The sequence below is a fragment of the Nelumbo lutea genome, chromosome 1 (genome assembly GCF_056320005.1).
Source record: "Nelumbo lutea isolate HS-2025 chromosome 1, American lotus-T2T, whole genome shotgun sequence".
Classification (NCBI taxonomy): domain Eukaryota; kingdom Viridiplantae; phylum Streptophyta; class Magnoliopsida; order Proteales; family Nelumbonaceae; genus Nelumbo; species Nelumbo lutea.
The window spans coordinates 122,180,976-122,187,057 of NC_142684.1; positions in this window are offsets into that span (position 1 = coordinate 122,180,976).

Consider the following 6,082-nt stretch of genomic DNA (forward strand, 5'->3'; position numbering starts at 1 on the left):
ATAAATAATAATTATTTTATCAATGATATAAATGAAATGCAAAATTTAAAACCAATTTGAAAATAAAACCATTTCCATATCTAGATGGTAGGTAGGTCAATGATCTAACAATTCAAGTCAAATGGATCAATCTATGATGTCATAACTAAGTAATGAATATTAAATGCATACATACATATATAAATTCAAAGATAAATATAAGCTTTGTATAAAGCATTTTGATACAATTCTATTGTTATATATTTACCATATTAAACAAAAATAAATGTGAAAATAAGAACTACTTTTATCGATGATGAAATGGAATACATGATTTAAAATCAACCGAAAAAGTAAAATGGTTTTTTTAACCAAAGTTATGGGTTAGTGATTAAACTATCCATGTCAAATGGATGTTATTATTAAATAATAAAATACATAAATTCTAGAAAATGTAGAAATTTGTCGATAATTTTGGGTACATTCTATAATATTATATATTTATCATATAAAAAAGTGTGATTAATGATAATTATTTTCATTAATGATAGAAATGGGATAAAAAATAGGATAAAAAATAAAAAGCATTAATGCCTAACACATGGCCCCACTAACCATGTCAAATGGTTCAACGATTTAATTATATAAATAATTGTAGGAAAGTGGTTTGGTAGGGAGGCAAATAGATCAGATCGGATTTGAATCAGTGTATATTTGAATTCGATTTGATCCGAAAATCTGATCGAATCTCATAAATATTGATTCAAATTTGAATCTGATCAATATGTTGGATATTTGAATCTGTTATGGCCCAATTTAATTTAAAAAAATAAATTATTAAAAGAAAAATAAAATATAATAGTTAAAATAAAGAAAAACAAAAAATATAAGTATTTTTTCAACTATTTTCATCATATAAGAAGTTTACAAAAATGCAATATAAATAACGTATGTATTATATATAAATGATATATATATATATAATTGATTTGACCACAATATTAAAAACCAATATTCAAACAATATATTAGAATAGCATTTCCTCTTGGTAAATAAGTATTTTTTATTATCTCCTAAATTAAACAATAAAAAATAAAAATATAGAATTTTGTTTATAAATTTTATAGAAAAAATTTGAAATGCATTAATATTATATATTCTTCATATTAAACAAAAATATGTTTGAAAAAATAAGAATTATTGTTAGTAAAGATATAAATAGCTAAAATACAAAGAAAAAAATGAATTAATGTTTTAATTATAGTCTATTTTCCTGGTTAAATAGGTTAATGGCTCAACCGGTAAGGTCATTTGGTTGCTGACAGATAGATAGATTCACTATAATTATATCGATCGATATTAAATCATTAATATCATATCAAATAAAATGTTTTGGCCTAATGTTTTCAACCCACCATTGGCCCATCCAATCGAACCGTTCAAACCAATACCTGACTAAGATTTCAAGCCTGGTTCAATCAAGACCCATTAGACAATCAAAAAATGTTCAATCCGATCGGTTCAACCGTTGACCCGTGTGACCCAGTCATCGGGTCGTGGGCTGCACACTCAATGTATACAAACTTTCAGAGGCCATATCTTCGCACTTTGATGTTTGATTGGGGTATTTTTTTTATTGGGTAATTTTTCGAGATCTATGCATCCCAAGGTGATGTAAGCACCTTGCCCCACTATTTTTGAAAAAAAAAAGAAGTAAAAGCCCATTTTTGGCCTCTAATTGCAAATTTTAATATTTTTATAAATAAAAATTAAAAACTGAGTTAAAAAATATAAATTAAATATAAATATACATATAACATATCTAAAACATATTTATACAATACTTATTAATAAAATATATATTTATACACATATACACATATATACACATATATTCATTTATACACATATTCACAATAAAATAATAAATGCATAATTACTACTAATTTAAAGTTAATTAAACTATAATTATTGTTAATAAATTATTATTATTTTGTAATTAAATTTAAATAATTGTTGTTAGTTAATAGTAAAATAAGTAAATTGGGTTCAGGGCAGAGACCATATTCCCCATCCCCAGCCCTGACTTTGAAACAAATCCCCATCCCCGACCCCAACCACTGCTAGGGGTAAAAGTTACCCTTCATCCTTAATCCCTAACGAAGATAGGTTTCCCACAGGGACCCGAAGCACCAAATTTTTTTAATTAAAAGTATTTTTTGGAAATTAAATTTACTTAAAATAAATAATAATTTAAAATATAAATAATATCTAAAATATATTTTGATATATATAATGTAAATAATCTATACTATATATATAAAGAAAAGTGGTCCATGTCAACTACCCCTCTCATTTCTCCAAACCCTCTTCCTCCTTAACTCTCTTTCCTTTCCCCTTCCCAACTTCCATTTTGCCAATTTAACACCCTTTCTCTTCATTCCTTAATTAAGATATCAAAATTAACCAATTTACTGTTAATTATGTCATTAAAGTTAATTAAAATTTTAATTAAAAGTGTTTTTGAAAAATAGATTCACTTAAAATAGAGGAAATTTTAAAATATAAATATATTTTTTAATATATTTTGATGTATATATAATGTAAATAATATTTAATATATAATCAAGGTCAAGGTAGGTCAGGGACTTCACTCTCCATCCTCATCCCCATCCCCAATTAGGGATCCCTATTAATCTCCATTCCCATTCTTGCCCTATCCCCGCCCTATTAATCCCCAATGGGTCAAGGAGGTCGAGTACCCAGCGATGATAGGGAAAATTGTCATCTCTAAGTAATTTTGTTAATTAAACAATATAACTAATTTTTATTAAGCAACCTAATAAATTAAAGGTTTAAAGTGTTAAAATTTCAGTAAATTCATTAGTGTAAATTAAGTAATTATTATGGAAACTTATAATTAACCATTTTACTGTTAATTATGTAAATAAAACAAATTAAATTATTTAGTGCTAATTATGTAAATCATTGGTGTTATACAACCCAAGAATGGGGTCTTCGAGGTTTTGACTCAAGATTTTAATGCAACTCATATTGTTTAGCAATAGAAGAAGAATATGGAAATGAAAGATTGTTCAAAATCTTCCCAAAATACTTTATCCAATTTTGTAAGGACTAGTCCTACTCTATGGGATGTATATCTCACTAATGAGATAAACTATCCTAATATGGAAATGTAATGGACATTAATTGGTTACCAATATTAAAAGGGTGGTGACATGGCATCATGAGAAAGAATTGAGCTAATTAAGGAGACTAGTTATGTGGGAAAAGAGAGTGAGAGACGTGAGTAGTTGTGAGGGAGATATTATAGATAATATATTGAATTAATTAAGGAATTGAGAGAAATGGTGTTGAATTGGCAAAATGGGAGTGGTGGGAAGGGAAGAGGAGAGAGATTCAAGGAGAATGCAAGGTAAGGATAATGGAGATGTAGACTGTTTTGCATATATATATATATATATATATATATATATATATATATATATATATATATATATATAATAATGTGGCACAGTCTGAACTGTTCGACCCAGTCAGTCAAACCATTGACCCACAACCCTAAAGAAGTGTAAAATGAATGCTAATTAGGGCCAAACATTACTAGATTCTGAGAAGCTGACATGATCAACTACAGATAAGTATTGACTGGGGAGTGGGGAGTCCAGCACAAGAGATTGATGAAATGCGTCCTTCGATTCCAGTTTTCTATTTGAGTTGGAAACTAAAGTTAGAAGACCTAATATGCAATGCATGTGGTAAGTCTTACCAACCTTTCATATGGGTTTTGAATTTGACTTGTGAAATGAAATTAGGTCTGTGATTAAAGGATATGTGGTACCTTTCTAGTAAGATCTAGCCATCTGTTCCAAGGAGAACTAGATTTAGAAGACTTGGATACCTCTTTGATCCGATAAGAATTGGATTTGGATACCTCTTTGTTGGTAGAAGACCTCTAGTAAGATCTAGCCATGATCAATTCAATCCGATAAGAATTGGATTTGGATACCTCTTTGATCGTAAGAAATCAGATTGGATCAGAAAAGTCGATCCTTATAGTTAATCGATCGAATTTGATTATACCATGATCTGAACTGCTACAATTCCATCCAATCCATTAGTTATGAAATATTATATATTGTTTATATAATTATATATTATATATTATAAAATTTTATTATATTATATATTATGTAAATAATATATTATATTAATTATATTATATCATCAATTTTTTTTTATTAGAATTCAAATCATATTCTTGAAAATCCGACAGATTCTTATCAAATTGGGATATTTGGATTTTTTATTGGATGGATATACCCTTTAGTAAACCTGATCTGATGCTTTACAGTCCTACCACCCTCCAAGCTAAAGATTGGCATTTGGCCACATCACTAATAAATAATATTAAAAAAAAAAAGAAACGTCTTACAAATTAAATATTCATGTGTAAAATAAATGCTATAAATTTTCATATAAAAAAATTAGAGAAAAAAAAAGAGTGATCCACATCTCCATTAATTTGAACATACTGTATTAAATATCGTATATAAATCCAAAGGCTATCAGTTTTCATTTTCCTGGAACGGGACTAAATGTGGCATATGTATGCTTACCAGATCAAAGGGTCTCAGCCCCTAGTTTTGCAGCTCTTTTCTCAACCAGCCCTTGTTGGGCCTTCCATTTTTTGGTTTCATAAAGCATAGATGGTTGATCTTCCTATTCCCTGCACAAACCCCATTTCGATCTTCAACTCATCCCCAAGTAAAAGGCTTTTTTTTTTTTGCATCGTTGATAGAACGAATCAATTTATGAGCAGTGATACCATATTAAAATGAGGCTCTCCAAACTTTCTTTTCCCTTACAGAATGTAAGATGTCAAGTACGTGACAAAAATAAACAAAAGAAACGAAGAACAGTTAACATGGTGTGTGAAAGTGTGGGCACTTTTTAGGATCAATTTTTAAGAAAAAATGCCCATGCCTTCAAGACCCGTTTTTCACAAAAAAAAACGCTTCTATCACATAGGCAGTGAGCAACAGTATGCTGTTTGGTAAGGTGATTTTTATCACCATTTTTCATGTATGTACTGACAGGTAAACACCACATAGGATACACATCAGTCAACCGTTGACATTTCATGCATTGGTAAAGTCTCAGTTTTCGAGGCATGCCTGATTTTTTAATAATCGACTGAACCAAACAATGAGATACATGAACATTTGTTGAAACGCCTATGTGGATCCAACGTGACACTATTTTTTTTTTTCTTTTGCCACACTTCCAAACATCCCCTAACATTGATGGCTGTTCAGCCATTGAGAAAGAGGCTCACTGGAGCTTAGTCTCCAGTCTACAGTTCTTGGAAAGTCCCTTTTCATCAAGGCACTGTTGGAAGATAAGGAACCCCATCAGGGATTGCAGATGCCTCGCACGAAGGTTTTCCACGTGCTCAGTTTTGTCACATTTGGCTGCAAATTTTGCGTTAATGAGTCTAGCACTAGTTGAATGGAAATTACCTTTTCGGCTTCAAACAAACAAAAGCCTACCACTTTGGAGAGGTAGTGGATCTTAAAGTTTATTTCCTTGGTCTTACTACCATCAATTTGGCTGAGGATTCAAAGCTGGTGATTCAAAAAAGTCTGCAACGTCAACTCAATCCTCCATGGAGACTAAGAAGGATTATTCAAGGATGATGGGAGATGGGAAATCATTTGCACAAGGGCCTAACTTGGTCCTTCCGTGAAACAAACCAGGCAGTTGAATTTTTGGCTCACAAAGCTCTTTCTGTAGTAAATGGGTCTGTCTCCAACCTTAACGACCTTCCTTGGTCACTCTCTTTTATTTGTTTTAGTGATTGCTAGACCTGGCAAAAAATTGACCCAACCCAATCCAACCCGAAAAACAAGGTTAGGGTCTCATATTTAGCTACCCGAATGTAAAAATGACTCGACCCGACCCAACCCCAAAAAAACTGGGTTGTGTTGGCTTGGGTCATGGGTCAACCCACTGACCCGATTGTCAAGTCTAATTGGGATTATTTATGCATTGTTAGAAGTTTCCACTCTTTAATTTTTTT